Genomic DNA, 16,765 nt, shown 5'->3' with positions numbered 1-16,765 from the left:
AGTTAGGCTATTGATTTGCTATCTTTCTTATTTTAATACAGCATTTATGTCTATAATTTCCTTCTAAGTACTACTTTAGTTGCATCCCACAAGTGTTGGCATGTTGTGTCTTCATCTTCATTCATATAAAATTTTTTTCTAATTTCCCTTTTTATTTCTTCTTTGACACTTTTGGGACTGTGTTGTTTACTTTCATATATTTGTGAGTTTCCCAAATATCCTTTTGTTACTCTTTTTAGTTTCATTCCATTGTGATTAGAGAACATACTTTATATTATTTATTTCTTTTTAGATTTACTGAGGTTTATTTTATGGTCTATCATATTTTCTATCCCAAAAATGTTCCACATGCACTTGAAAATTATGTATATTTCTGTAAATGGGTGGAGTGTTTTATAGATGTCTGTTAGGTCTAGTTGGCTTATAGTGTTCAAAGCTTCTATTTCCTTGTTAATCTTTTTCCAAGTTGTTCTATCCATTATTTAAAATGGATTATTGGAGTCCCTATTATTATCAAATTGTCTGTTTATCCATTTCCATCAGTTTTGCTTCATGTTTTTTCATGTTCTGTTGTTGGGTGCATTTAAGTTTATGGTTGTTATATCTTCCTGATGATGTGACCCTTTTATCATTATAAATGCTCCTATTTATCTCTAGTAACATGTTTTGTTTTAAAGTCTATTTTGTCTGTTATTATTTTAGACGCTTCAAATTTATTATGGTTGCTGTTTGTATTGATATATCTTTTTCCATCCTTTTCCTATGTGTATCATTGAATCTGAAGTGTGTCTCCTATTTACAACATATATTTTGATCTTGATCTTAAATTCAGTTTGGTGGTCTCTGGCTTTTAATTGGATTTCTTGATCCATTCACATTTAATATTATTTATATAGTTGGATTTATGTTTTCCATTTAACTTTTTGTTTTTGTTTTCTATATTTCTCTTGTCTTTTGAGTTCCTCTGTTCCTCCTTTACTGCTTTCTTTTGCATTAGGAGAATATTTTTTAATATAATATTTTAATTACTTTATTGATTTTCTCTATTTTTTTTTTTAGTTATTTCCTCAGTGGCTGCTCTAGTGCTTACCATATACATCTTAACTTATCCAATCTGATTCAGATTTATATTAACTTAATTCCAGTGAATATGGAGATGTTACTCTTATATAGATCTATACCGTTTACCCCATTTTGTGCTATTATTGCTATATATCACATTTGTATATGTTACAAACCTAACAATACATAGTTATGTTTATTATTTTATATAATTTTGTGTCCTTTAAAGAAGCCGAGAGAAGAAAGGACAGCAAGTGTGTGTGTGTAACTATATATATACATAGTTATAGTTATAGTTATATTAAACTTGTATGAGCATGGCATGTCCCTGCATTTATTTAGGTCTTCTTGAATTTTTTTCTGCGATGTTTTATAGTTTTCCATGTACAAGTCCTTTACATACTTGGTTGAATATATTCCTGGATATTTTATTCTTTTAGTAGCTATTGTAAATAGAATTGTTTTCTTAATTTCTTTTTCAGATTGTTTATTACTGGTGTAGAGAAATGCCACTGGATTTATGTATATTGATCTTGTGACCAGCCATTTTGCTGATTCCATTTGTTAGCTCTAGCAGCTTGCTGGTAGATTCTTCAGGACATGTCACTGTGAAAATGGAAAGTTTTACTTTTTCCTTTCCAATTGGGATGTCTTTTATTTCTTTTTCTTGTCTAATTGCTCTGGCTAGAACTAACAGTACAATGTTGAACATCAGTGGTGAAGGTGGGCATCATGTCCTGTTCCTGATCTTAGGGGGAAAGCTTTCAGTCTTTCACTATTGAGTATGATGTTAGCTGTGGGTTTTTCAAATATCAGTTTATCATGTCAAGAAAGTATCTATCTACTTCTAGTTTTCTGAATGTTTTTTCTCACAAATGGTTGTGGAATTTTGTCAAATGCCCTTTGTGCATTAACTAAGATGATCATTGTGCCGGTTTGAGTGTATTGTGTCCCCCAAATGCCATTATCTTTGTGGTTTTGTGCGGGGCAGGCGTTTTGGTGATGGTTGGATTTGCTTGGAATGTGCCCCACCCAGCTGTGGGCAATGATTCTGATGAGATGTTCTCATGGAGGCGTGGCCCCACCCATTCGGGGTGGGCCTTGATCGGTGGAGCTACATAAATGAGCTGACTCGGGGGGAGGAAGGGAGTGCAGCTGGGAGTGATGTTTTGAAGAGGAGCAAGCTTGCTAGAGAGGAACGTCTTGGGAGAAAGCCATTTTGAGGCCGGAGCTTTGGAGTAGATGTCAGCTGCCTTCCTAGCTAACAGAGGTTTTCCGGAGACCATTGGCCATCCTCCGGTGAGGGTACCTGATTGTTGATGTGTTACCTTGGACGCTTTGTGGCCTTAAGACTGTAATTGTGTAGTGAAATAAACCCCCGTTTTATAAAAGCCTATCCATCTCTGGTGTTTTGCATTCTGCAGCATTAGCAAACTAGAACAATCATATATTTATTTTCCTTCATTCTATTAATATGGTGAATCATATTAGTTGATCTGCTCATATTGAACCACACTTGCATTCCATGGTGTATAATTTTTTTAATATGCTGTTAGATTCAATTTGCTGGAATTTTATTGAAGATTTTTGCTTGTTTATTCACAAGGCATATTCATCTGTAGTTGTCTTTTCTTGTGATATCTTTATCTGGCTTTGGTAATAGTATGATGCTGACATCATTGAATGATTCACCTTTTTGGAAGTGTTTGAGCAGGATTGGTGTTAATTCTTTGAATATTTGCTAAAATTCAACATTGAGGTCTTCTGGTCTCTGGCTTTTCTTTATTGATAGGTTTTTGATTACTGATTCAATCTCCCTACATGTCTTAGTCTTGTTTAGGGGCTTTATTTCTTTTTGAATCAGTTTAGGTAATTTGTCCGTATCTAAGAATTTGTCCATTCCTTCTAGTTTATCTAATTTGTTGTTGTACAATTTTCATAGTATCCTCTTATAATACTTTTTATGTCTGTGGGGCTGGTAGTGATGTTCCCCTTTTCATTTCTGATTTTAATTGTGTCTTCTATTTTCTTTCTTTGTCAGTTGAAGTAAAGTTTGTCAATTTTATTGATCTTTTCTGAGAAAAACTTTTAGTTTCATTGATTACTTTATTATTTTTATTCTCAATTTTGTTTTTATCTGCTATCATTTTTATCATTTTATTCACTATTTCCTTCTTTCTGCTCACCTAGGGTTCTTTTCTTTTTCCTCCAGGTGTGAAGTTAGGATACCAATTTTAGATATTTCTTCTTTTTTAATGTAAGCATTTAAAGTTATAAATTTCCCCCTTAGCACTGCTTTGCTGCTTCTCCTAAGTTTTAGTAGGTCATGTTTCCATTTTCATCTGCCTGAAGATATTTCCTAATTTCCCTTTTGATTTCTTCTTTGACCTATTGGGTGTTTAAGAATGTATTGTTTAACTTCAACATATTAGTGAATTTTCCCATTCTCCCTCGTTATTGGTATTTAGCTTCATTCCATTGTGTGCAGAGAATATACTTTGTATTGTTTTAGTCTTTAAAAATTTGAGACTTGTTTTGTGAGCTAACATATGGTCTATCCTAGAGAATGATCCATGTGCACTTGAGAAGATGTATTCTGCTGTTGTTTGATGAAATGTTCTATATATGTTCCAGTTTGCTAATGCTGCCCATTATGCAAAGTACCAGAAATGGATTGGCTTTTATAAAGGGGGTTTATTTGTTTACAAAGTTACAGTGTTAAGGCCATAAAGTGTTCAAGGTAAGTCATCAACAATTGGGTGCCTTTTCTGGAGGATGACCAGTGGAGTCCAGAAAACCTCTGTTAGCTGGGAAGGCATGTGGCTGATGTCTGTTCCGGAGTTCCGGTTTCAAAATGGCTTTCTCCCAGGATTTTCCTCTCTCAGCTCCAGCTTCTCTCCAAAATGTCACTCTCAGTTGCTCTTGGGGTGTCTGTCCTCTCTTAGCTTCTCTGGAGCAAAAGTCTACTTTCAAAGGCCATCTCCAAAATGTCTCTGTATGCTGCAGCTCCTCTCTCAGCTTCTGTGCATTCTTCAAAGGGTCCCTCTTGGTTGTAGCAAGCTTGCTCCTTCTGTCTGAGCTTATATAGTGCTCCAGTGAACTAATCAAGGCCCACGCTGAATGGGCAGGGCCACATCTCCATGGAAATTATGCAATGAAAGATTTTGCCCACAGTTGAGTGATCACAGCTCCACAGAAACATCCAATCAAAAGTCTCCAACCCAATCAACACCAACACATTTCCTGCCCACACAAGACTGCATCAAAGATAATGGCATTATCGGGGACATAATACATCCAAACCAGCACAATATATGATTGCTAGGTCTAGTTGTTTTATGGTATCATTTATGTCTTCTATTTCCTCATTGATCTTTTCTCTATATGTTCTTTCTATTTTTGATAGTGATTTATTCAACTCTCCTGCTATTAAGGTAGAACTGTCTATTTCTCTCTTCAAATGGTCATTATTCTCTTCATATATTTTAGGGCTCTGGTTTCAGATGCATATATATTATTGTCATACCTTCTTGATGAATTGACCCTTTCATCCATGTATACTGTCTGTTTTTGTCCCTTGTAATAGTTTTTGACTTGAAGTAATATGATATCAGAATAGCCACCCATTTTTATTTTTGTTTCTGTTTGCATTGAATTTTTTCTATCCTTTCATTTTCAACCAACTTGTGTGATTTAATTGAAGGTGAGTCTCTTATAAACAGCTCTTATAAAAAGCGGGTGATACTTTTTTCCCCATTCTGCCGATCTCTGCCTTTTGACTGGAGGTTTTAATCCATTTTCATTCAAAGTAACTGCAGATAATGCAAGACTTTCTTCTGCCATTTTGTTTTTCTTTTTTTTAAGTCATATCTTTTCTGACTGTCAATTCTTCTATTACTGCCTACTTTTGTATTTAGAAGATCTTTTGTAGTGAAGCATTTAGTATCCCTTATTTCATTTTGTGAATATCTTTTTGTCTAGCATAATTTCCTTTCATTTCAAAAAATTCCCTTTAGCATTGCTTGTAGGGCAGTTCTAGTGGTGGAAAACTTCCTTAGCTCTTGTTTATCTGGGAATGTCTTAATCTTTCCTTCATTTTTGAAAGAGCACTTCACTGAGTATAGAATTCTTGGTTGGGAATTATTTTCTTTTAGCACCTTGAATATGTCATCCTATTGTTTTCTTGCCTCTGTGGTTTCTGATGAGAAATTAGCATTTATTCTTATTGAGGCTCCCTTAACCTGATGCATTGCTTCTCTTTTGCTGCTTCAGCATTCACTCTTTGCCTTTGGCATTCAGCAGGTTGATTATTAAGTTTTTGGTTGTGGATCTCTGAGTTTATACCGTTTGGGGTTTGTTGAGCTCTTGGATGTGTATATTCACGTGTTTCATTAAATTTTGGAATTTTTCAGCTATTATATCCTCAAATATTATTTCTGCCCCTTTTTCTCTTTCTCCTCCTTCTTGGACTCCCGTAACACATATATTGGTACTTTTGATGGTGTCCCACAAATCTCTTAGGCTTTGATCACTTTTTTTTTTTCTTTCTGATCCTCAGAACAAATATTTGTCTTATGTTCACATTTAATGAATATTTCTTCTGCCAGCTCCAGTCTGATGTTATCCCCTTGAAATAATTTTTAATTTCAGTTAATGTGGTCTTTGATTTCAGTATGTCTATTTGGCACCTTCTTATAGTTTCTATGTCTTTATTGAAATACTCATTTTGTTCACAAACCATTTTTCAGATACCCTTTAGTTCTCTGGCCATGTTTTTCTTTAGGTCCTTGAGCATATTTAAGATTTTTTCTAAAAATTCCTTGTCTTATATGTCCACAGCCGGGTGTTCTTTGTTGATGATCTGATATTTTATTTATTTATTGTTCCTTTGGATGACTCAACATTTCCTGTTACTTGTATGCCTTGAAATCTTTTCTTGCATATTGTATATTTTAATTGGCTGCCTCTGAAATTTAGTCCCTGAGGTGTCTGTTCCTTCAGTTTGTATCCAGATAGTGATATGACAGATATTTCCTTGAATTCCAGGAGATAACATAAACAAACACTTAGCTAGAAGGAAATATCTGAAACTTTCTAACTGTATACCAGTAGCCTTGATTCTTGAAGATACATTGCTTACTATGTAGCTTACATGATGTGACTGTGTAATCATGAAAGCCTTGGGGCTCTCACTCCCTTTATCCAGTGTACAGATGGATGAGTAGGAAAATGGGGACAAAAAACTAAATGAAAAATTGAGTGAGATGCAGGGGATGGAATGACTTGTGTGTTCTTTTGTACTTTAACTTTTATTCTTATTCTTTTTTGTGTGTGGTAAAGAAAATGTTCAAAAATTGATTGTGGTGATGTCCTTCAGAGCTTAGTCCTCCAAATAACAAACCTGAAGAACAGCCCGTGTTGAAATTGTAGGGCCTTCTTTAGTCTGTTTTGAGTATGTGTCTTATCCAGGACATGCATTTGTGGTCTTAGGAATTCCCCCATGTATCAAGATCTGAGTGCCACCTCTTCTACTAAATTATTCCTTCCTCCATGTCCTATGCACTCTACTGCATGCTTTGAAGCTGATAATCGTTTGTCCCAGGATGCTGTGATTTGATTTTTTCTTACACTGATTTAGCTGCCTACAAGTTGCTTTGGCATGCAGGGCAAGTTCTAGATTGGCAAGTCAGAGACAGATACTCCTGGTTTGGTTCTTCATCCAGAGGACATGCACTCCAGTGTGCACATAGGGCTTCCTCTGCTCACCGTGGAACTTGGATTGAAAGTGTAGGCTGGCTCCATACTGAACTGCTGGGTGGGTGGTGGCTGGGCAGCTATGGTGGCATGAAGTTTTCCTATCACTTTTTTAAAAAATTCAATTTTATTGAGATATAATCACACACCATACAGTCATCATGGTGTACAATCAATTGTTCACAGCACCATCATACAGTTATGCATTCATCACCACAATCAATTTTTGAACATTTTCATTACCACACACAAACAAGAATAAGAATAAAAGTTAAAGTACAAAAGAACACACAAATCATTCCATCCCCTACATCTCACTCCATTTTTCATTTAGTTTTTTGTCCCCATTTTCCTACTCATCCATCCATACCCTGGATAAAGGGAGTGAGAGCCACAAGGCTTTACCAATTACACAGTCACATCATGTAAGCTACTTAGTAAGCAATCATCTTCAAGAATCAAGGCTACTGATTTGCAGTTAGAAAGTTTCAGATATTTCCTTCTAGCTATTCCAATACACTAAAAACCAAAAAGGGATATCGATATAGAGCATAAGAATGCCCTCCAGAGTGACCTCTCAACTCCATTTGAAATCTCTCAGCCATTGAAACTTAATTTTGTTTCGTTCTCTTCCCCCTTTTGGTCCATAAGGGTTTCTCAATCCCATAATGCCAGGTACAGGCTCATCTCTGTGAGCCATGTCCTGTGTTGCCAGGGAGATTCACCCCCCTGGGATTCAGGGTGGGGGGTGCAGTGAGTTCACCTGCTGAGTGGGCTTAAAGAGAGAGAGGCCACATTTGAGCAAAAAGGAGGTTCTCTGGGAGAGACTCTTCAGCACAATCATAAGTAGGCTTAGTCTCTCCTTTGAAGTAACAAGCTCTTTGCCAAAATTGCTCTGGGATTTATTTGGGCTTCACACTAACCTGTAAAAACCAACCAGATCTCACTCCCTATTCAACATTTCATGTAATTATGTTGTTTGAATAAACTGACCATGTAAATTAAATTACGTATGTGTTACAAATAAATACAGATTTTGCACCTAATAAACATCTCTTCTTTGATTTCACCCAGAAGTTGAAGTTTTAAAAAGACTGTCAATATCATCCTTTACTCTTTATTCTGATTTACCTTAGTCCTAACCAGTTCCATTTTGTATATCTCTAATTGGTCTGATCTCTTTTTTCAGACTCCTTAACATTTCCTGTATGGGGTAATGCTGACATTCATAGCTGCCAGACTCTGGCTCTGAGTTAGGTGTCACACAGATACCCAAAGTTCCAGGGACAAGCCAGGTTATACACAAAGAGCTCAGCATCTTAGAATCTAGAAATAACCATTACAACTCAGGAATAGATGTAATTGCTGTAAGAGCTTACAATCTAGGAATGTTTGCAATAAGCCTTACCCTGATGAACCATGCTCCTAGACTCAATTCTCAAGAGTTTGAACATTATATTTAGTCCACATTAGTGAGGTTTTATAATGTTTTTCTTTTCATTTCTGGTTTATTTCACTCAATATACTCTCTTCAGTGTCCATTCACCTCACAAATTCACTCCTTCTTGTAGCAGCTCGATATTGCATTGTATGTATACACCACAGTTCACCATTCTGTTCATCAGTCAATGTACCCTTAGGCCACCTCCATCCACTGCAAATCATGAATACTGCCTCCATAAACCCTACTGTGCAAATGTCCATTCATGTCCCTCTTTTCAGTTCTTCCAGGTATATGCCCAATAACAGCATCACAGGACCATATGGCACCCCCATGCTTAGCTTCCTGTGGAACCACCACACTGCCCTTCAGATGGGCTGCACAGTTCTGCTTACTCACCAACAGCGATTGGGTACATCCTTTTCTCCACATTTTCTCCAGCACTTGTATCCCTCTATTTTTTTAGATGGTTTTATTCACACACCATACATTCCACCCTAAGTAAACAATCAGTGTTTCCCTGTATAATCACATAGTTATGCATTCACCACCACTATCTGTATAAGGACATTTCCATTTCTTCCACAAAGAAAGAGGAAGAGGCAAAAAAAGTAAAAAAGAAAGAATAAAAAGAAAGTGACAACCAAAAAGAAAAAAAAAAGAAAAAAGAAAATTAAAATAAAATACAGTATAAAAGTCAGACAACACAAACACCAAGAATCCCATACCCCTCCCTTATATCCCCGTTATAGACATTTAGCTTTGCTATATTGCCTTTGTTACATTTAATGGAAACATACTGCAGTGTTACTGTTAACTGTGAGCTCTAGTTTTCATTGATTATGTTTAGGTATTAGGGAACTAATACCACCCCATTTTTAAAATCTTGCAAAGTTGGCAATCATTTGTTTTCCCTCATGTAAAAACATATTTGTGCATTTAATCACAATCATTGACCACTCTAGTTTCACTAAGTTGTACAGTCCCAGTCTTTATCATCTGTCTTTCTTTCTGGTGCCCTATACATGCTCCTAACCTTCCTCTTTCAACAGTACTCACAGTCATCTTGTACAGTGTACTTACATTATTGTGATACCATTACCCAACACTGTGCTCCAAACCTCTTTCTCCTGTCTTTTCCTGTGTGTCTGTAGTGCTCCCTTTAGTATTTCCTTTAGAGCAGGTATCTTGTTCACCAACTCTCTCAGTGACTGTTTGTCTGAGAATATTTTAAACTCTCCCTCTTTTTGAAGGACAATTTTGCTGGTATGGTATTCTTGATTGGCAGTTTTTCTCTTTCAGTAGCTTAAAAATTTCATGCCACTGCCTTCTCACCTCCATGCTTTCTACTGAGAAATTTGCACATAGTCTTATCAAGCTTCCTTTGTATGTGATGGATCACTTTTCTCTTGCTGCTTTCAGAATTCTCTCTTTGTCTTTGACATTTGATGATCCGATTATTAAGTGTCTTGGCATAGGTCTATTTGTATCTGTTCTTTTTGGGGGTAATGCTGTGCTTCTTGGATTTGTAATTTTATGTCTTTCAGAAAGATGGGAAATTTTCAGTGATTATTTTTCTCCATTATTGTTTTTGCCCCTTTTCCATTCTCTTCTCCTTCTGGGACACCCATAACATGAATAATCATGTGCTTCATGTTGTCATTCAATTCCCTAAGATGTTGCTCATATTTTTCCATTCTTTTACTTATCTGTTCTTTTGTGTGTAGGATTTCGGATGTCCTGTCCTCTAGTTCATGAATCCTTACTTCTGCCTCTTCAAATCTGCTGTTGCATGTCTCCATTGTGTTTTTCATCTCTTCCATTATGCCTTTTGTTTCCATAAGTTGGCCAATTGTTTTTTTTCAGAATTTTCAGTTCTTCCTTATGTTTGCCCATTGTCTTCTTTATATGTTTCATCGCTTTTGCCATTCCTTCCCTCAAATTGCTGATTTGATTTTTGGATTGATTTAGCATATTTGTTTGATGATCTTTAATTAGTTGTTTCAACTCCTGTATCTCGTTTGAAGTCTAAGCCTATTCCTTTGACTGGACTGTATCTTTATTTTTCCTAGTATGATTCATAACTTTTTGTTGTCTAAGCATCTGGTTTCCTTGATTACCCCAATCAGATTTTCTCAGACCAGATGGGCCCAGGTGTCAGGAGGAGGATGTAATCAGTATCAAGTTTCCCTGAGAGGCAAATTGTCAGACTTTCCTGTGAGGCCTCTAGACTCTGTGTTTTCCCTATCCTGTCCAGCAGATTGTACTTATCAGTCCACAACTCTCCACTGGTGTAAAGAGGTATGATCCCTGTAACTCTCAGTGGACGCTGTCCTGGCCAGGATCCAAAAGTGTCAGAAGCCAAGCTTAAGTTGTTTCTGTTTCCCCCTCTCCCCCTAGGACCTGGGGTATGAATTCTCTGAGGGAGGGCCACCACTTGAGCTGGGCCCTGCCCCCTTTTCTTAGGGAAGATACACCCTTTAGGGAGTTATCTTATATAATTGAATTCCTCCTTTGTCTCTCTGACTCTGTTAACTCCACCCTTTCCTGGGCTGGTGCTGACAACTGAAAATGCATGAGGCTTTCTTTAATGAGCTACTGGGAATGAGAGACCAAAAAAAGGATCTTGCCCCACCCTTTTCCTACCTCTTTTAAGTTGCCTTTTAAAAAATTTGTTTTTCACCCTGTTACTGCAACCTTTTAACTGTTTACTGGAGCTCTGAGAAAGATGGCTTTGCCAGTTTTTGCTAATTGTTTAAAGACTCTGTGGGAAATGGAATCCCAGAGAATCTCTGCCATTTTGGTGACACTCATATGTCTTATAATTTTTTATTGGAAATTGGACATTTTAGGTGATACATTGTAGCAACTCTGGATTTCTTCTCCCCCCACCCAGGGCTTGTTACTATTATTTGCTTATTTGTTACCCTGAGATAACTGTGGTTTGACAGGGCTCTCTTTGACTCTCTCTTTCCCTGCCCACACCCAGATGTTAAGCTCTACCAATTGCTGCCTTATGGCTATATTATTTTCGATAATGCTTTGGCATAAATTGCTCCACTGAGTGATCCAATTAAATGTGATGTACTTTAAGAGATAACTTTTGACGTCTGTCTTTCAAATTTGTTTTGACCCCAGAAGCTGTTTCTTTCCCTGATTGTCTCTGGTAAACCAGATAGCCTATGGCTTAGTTTATATCTCTAATGAATAGACCAATCTCCCCTTAATTGCTTTTCCCCACAACATCCATTACTTTTGATAGTGCCCTTAGGCTTGAAGTTTTCCACACTCTCCCGAAAATGAAGTTAGATCCTTTGGGAAGAGCTTCAGAGCTCTCTGTTTTATGATCTTTCTCCCTGGGCAAAAAGTTTGAGCTAGGGTTCTGGAGCAAAAAGCAGGGCTAGTGGTGTGCTTCTCTTGGAATGATACTCCTAGTTTAGGAGTTGGGAACTTGGCAGAACAGGAAGGCAGTAGCCTCAGTTGTTCTTGGCTTGCCTTTCTTGGCCTGAAACCTTGACCTGTCAACCTAGGGTGAGGGTAATCAGGGCTCCAGCCATCTTCTTATGTCACTCCCAAGGTGGTACCTTCCTGCCATTCATGGGAGCTGGGTGTAGGGAGCTCTTACCTCTTAGCCATCCTCTCCCAGAACTTATCTCTGGAACAAGTACCTGGGGGCAAGATGAGAAATGCTGACATCTTGCCTTTCCTAGGGTGACACTGTAGCCCTTCTGACTGAGCGCTGTGGGGAGAGGGAGCCCTGTGTTCTTGGCTGCACCCACCTGGATTTGAGTTTCAGTTACACTGAGCTAGAAGGGGGGGAAACAGGGGTGGGTTGTGGTTCAAATGCCACAGACTGTTGCTATTGATACCAAGTTTTAGTAGATTTTCTTGAATAAATTTTTCTTCATTTGCTATTTGCTCTCAGGACAATTTCTGGACACTTTTAAGTGGTTGTTTTGTAAAACAATTTTTACCAGAGTTCCTCGCATTGATACGCTGGAAATGGAACCTTCTTGCTGTGATTTTTATAACAGAGGTTTAGTTGTTTCTGAATGTTTCTGTGCTATAGAACTTGAAACTATTTTTATTTCAGTTGCTTAATTACTCTAGATATACCTATGGTTATAAGTACATGGATATATATATATAGGTATTTTGTTAATAACTTTATGCTGTTCAAGGAGCTTTGAATTCCATGCAGATTTCTGTAAAGGACAAGGAATTTGGATATCTATAACTTAAAAAAAAATCACTTTAAGCCAAAACTTTATGTTGATCCAAAGGCCAGTGTGCTAGAAAGTTCCCAGACTTTGGGATAAGACAGATTTTAGTTCATTACCCAACTCAGCCTAAGCAAGTCACTTCATCTCTCTGACCCTCAGATTCTTTACCTGTAAAATGGAAATAATGCCTACTTAGCTTACTTCTCTGTGCTAATACCACTTCTAGGTTTTAGTTTAGAGTTAGGCTCATAGTAGATAGTCGGTATTTATTGAATGAAATGAATGATTTGGAGTAAAATTTCTTTGCAGAGTCATTTCTCAGCCAGAGATAGGACCCAACTTGTCCTATCTCAACTTCATCAACTTTCTGCCATATCGTGGGAAGTCAAGAGAGGGAACATCTAGCTTCTCACCTTGGCTACCTGTGTAAGTTGACCTTTAACTTGGCTGAGGGTTTAATGGGGTAGAGATTTGAACCTGATGCCTGTAGAGTTTATGAAAGATCTTCAGTGAATTACTCTAATCTCCTCTTTACCAATAATTGAGATAGCAACAATAGAATAGTTTTCTAAAGAAATATAAAGCTTTGGAGACAGTGAGCCCCATGTCTTAGTGTGCTCCTTATTCCTTTGACAGTCAGTTGGTTTATCTCTGTGAAGACCTGTATTTGTGTGTAGAGACAGTGACTGCTAACTGCTCTTCTTTTTGGCAATCAAAGCCTCTGAGTTTTAACCAGGCACATAATCAACCACAAGAGACTACATGTTTTGGCTTCCCTTGCAGCTCTGTGTCCATGAGATTAAGTTTGGCCAATAGGCTGTGAGTTGAAATGGTATGTGCAACTTCCAGATTACATTTTTTAATAAAGAAATTACTTGTCCACCTTACTCTTTCCCTCTTTCCAGGGCTGGGATGTAGCAGTGGGTCTGGGGTGCCAGTGCTAACCATGTGTTAGTAGTGACAGCCTTGGGGAAGGCAAAGAGCAACAAGACAGAAGGAACCTGGGTCCCAAAATGACCTCATGGCTCAGAGACACCTGTCATCCTAGGATAACTTCCCACATCCAGACTGTTATGTGAAAGAGAAACACATTTCTATTTTAGGTCAGTGTATTTTGGGGTCTCTGATGTAACAGTTTTTCCTAAACCCTAAGTAATACATATGTGCTTTTGGAAAATATCGCTTTTGACAAACTTGGGTGTTTACTTTTATCACACAATGAGAATTCTATAACCTGGTAGGTTTCCTTTATGTGTTAACTTCCAGGAGGCCTAGAGCCAGCTATATTTAGTGCTTATTATAGGGAACTTTTATCGCCATAGGTTTTTAATGCATCTTCCCCTTTGTATATATAGTTTTTGTTGTTGTTCATTAAGGGACTTATTATGCCTGCACCTATCATTTCCCACCCTAATCCCCTCTGCTCACACTATTCTGCCTGGTACCCCTTCTCTTGAGCTCCTACTTTGCTTATGACTCAATTCAAGTGTTTTTTCTCTGCACTAATGCCTCCACGTGGAGCACCCCTTATGAACGTCTATTAGTGCTTTTGAATTTACTTTAGCTGTCTGGCTTCCCTACTAAAGCGTGAGCACATTGGGGGAACTCCCTGCTAATTTCCCACTTCAGAGGTAAGGATGAATTTACCCAAGACTGAGTCCCCACAGATTGGTCTCTTATGAAGCTCCTTGGAAAGAAGTTAAAACCAAGCCTTGAGGCAACTAATTCTGGTAGATTCCTGTGGTGGCATGTCATAAGTGTAATGGCATGACTTCGACCCCTGCCCCTGATACTTAAAGGGGCAAGGCTTGTGCCCCCTAACCATGAATGCTGAGAAGGCATGGCAAGGTTGGATCCAAAGTCCTGCCAGGTTGCACTGCTGTTGGATCCTCGCCCCTGCTCTTGCAGGAGGAGCTGTGCCTGTACTCATAGCACTCAAAAGCCCCATTGTCCAAGGCCCAGCTCTGTCACTTTCCCACATTCTAATGCTGGCCCTGGCAGGTACCCGTGTGCTGCTCTGGAGTGCAGTGGGCTACAGAAGACTGCCTACTGGCTACTGCTACTCCATGAGTTTCCCTCAATAAACAGGTTCTGGACGGCTGGGTGTGTGTGCTGCTTGGCTGTTCACCTTGTTTGCTGCACTCCCGTGGTGTCCATTCTCCCCTTCTTCCTCTTAGTAATAGAATCTCATGAGTTTTTGTTGGGCCCATTGGTTGCCCAACTAGAGGCAATTTTCTTCAGCTGCCTTTGTAGCCAATATAGCCATATGATGGAGGGCGAGCCAAAGGGGTGTGGACGGAAGTGATTATGCAACTTCCAGATCACATTTTTATTAGGAAATTGCTTACCTTCCATGTTCTTTCTTTCCTGTGGTCTGGAATGTGGAAGTGATGAGTGAATTTTGACCACGGTATGAAGGTAACACCCTAGGGTATGATAGAGGAATAAGAGAGAAGGGACTTGGGTGCTGGAAATGCTGTATACCTTGATCACGGTGACAGTTACCCAGGTGCATGCATGTATAAAAATTAATTGAGCCATACTCTTCAGGTTTCTGTATGTTAATGTATGACAGTTATACCTCAGTAAGAAACCTGGACCCCTGAAAGACCTTGTGCAGTAGAATTCACTCCCAAACTGTTAAAAAAGAGAGAAACAAACTCCTCTATGGTGTGGCCATTGTATTTAGGGGCATTTTTCTTATGGCTACTTAACTTGCACCTTAAGTGTAGATTCCTTGTTAGAGATTATTTTTATTTTTGTTTTGTTTTGTCCCCATTACCTTCACAGAGCTCAGTAAGTGCAAGGCATTCAATACATGTTTGATAAACTCATGTTTTGTTTATGCCTTTTATCAGCAGTATTGGGGCATCCAGTATAAGCAAATTTGGAAAACGTCAAGAGTTGCAACATAAGAAGGAGGCCCCCTGCCCCCGCCATGGCCTGAGGCAGTTGGTGCAGCTTCCCGCCCCCACCCCCAACTTCCCAGACACTTCCTGTAGTGAGATCTGCTTCAGCAGCTTTAAACTTGTTAAGCAAATGGCAAGGACTGCTGGAAACAGGAAATGCCACCTGCTCTGCCAATGGAAACAAATGTGGCTGTGAATGTTAAATGGAGTGCTGAGGGAAAGACCCCTGTTTGCTAATCTCCCCTTGACTCAGAAACACCCTGCGCTCCTCTGCTGTCAGGCTCCAGGTGGTTGGGGGAAGATGCAGACAATGGCTCGGAGCAGGGATGAGTGTCCTCAGAGCAGGTAATGCTGCTAGTGCCGGTGGGTTGTCAGGAGAGAGTGTGAAACGGGAGGAGGAAGGCTGAGGACACCAGGCACCCCCCAGTACCTCACGGGACTCACTCACTGGTTCAGTTGGTGAACACAGACTTCCGGGAGCCAGCGCTGTGCTGAGGGCTGGGTTCAGGGACGAGCAAAACAGGCCCTGTCCTCCAGGAGCTCACAGACCAGCAGGCAAGACACACCCCTAGACAAATACTATAACATTAACAGCCATCATAGCATTATTTTATTTACCCCCATTAGCTTTCCGGCATCTTTTATACCTTGCTTTTATGTTCACAAAAGCCTTGCAAATAGTTTTGTTTACAGATGAAGAAACAGAAGCTTGAAGAGGCAGAACAATTTGCCCAAGGTCAAAGGGAGGGAGCCTGGATGAACTGGAGCTGTGGCCAGAGAGCCTGTCCTCTCTTCCCTGCAGCCACTGCAGCTGGGGTCACACTGGCTGGAGACGGTTGAGAGCCTGGGTGAGGAGCCGGGGCGAGGGCCTTGTCTGTGAGCGCCTGCCATGGGCTGTTATATCCGAACGTGGTCCTAAAGAGTGAGTGGCAATCCACCAAGCAGATAAAGGTTTGGGTTTGGGTTGGGAGCGGGGGTCACTATGGACAGCAGTCGCAGCATGTGCAAAGGCACGGAGGAGAGAAAGCTTGGTGCATTTTGTTTGGTGTAACTAAAGCTCCAGGGGTGCAACAGGTGGGAGAGGAGATCAGAGAGCCAGCAAACATGCTATGGAGCTTCCCTTTGGGGACGTCCTGAAGGTAGAGGGTCAGTCATCTGTCAATAGAATGACATCTCTGCCAGTTGGGGGGTGGGGGTAGGGCTCATTCATTCATTCATTCATTCACTGCGCATGGGCAGGGCTTTCTGTGTGGCTGGTGCCAGGCTTGTGGGTGGGATCCCTTTCTGGAAGGACGCCTGGGCTGGCCCTTCATCCTATGCCACACCCCTGGGTATCATAGTGAGTGCCGGAGATCCCCATTTCCCAAAGTACCTTT

This window comes from Choloepus didactylus, chromosome 20 (assembly GCF_015220235.1).
Source record: "Choloepus didactylus isolate mChoDid1 chromosome 20, mChoDid1.pri, whole genome shotgun sequence".
Classification (NCBI taxonomy): Eukaryota; Metazoa; Chordata; class Mammalia; order Pilosa; family Megalonychidae; genus Choloepus; species Choloepus didactylus.
The sequence above is the reverse complement of the archived record's forward strand: the minus strand, read 5'-3'. Positions refer to the sequence as shown.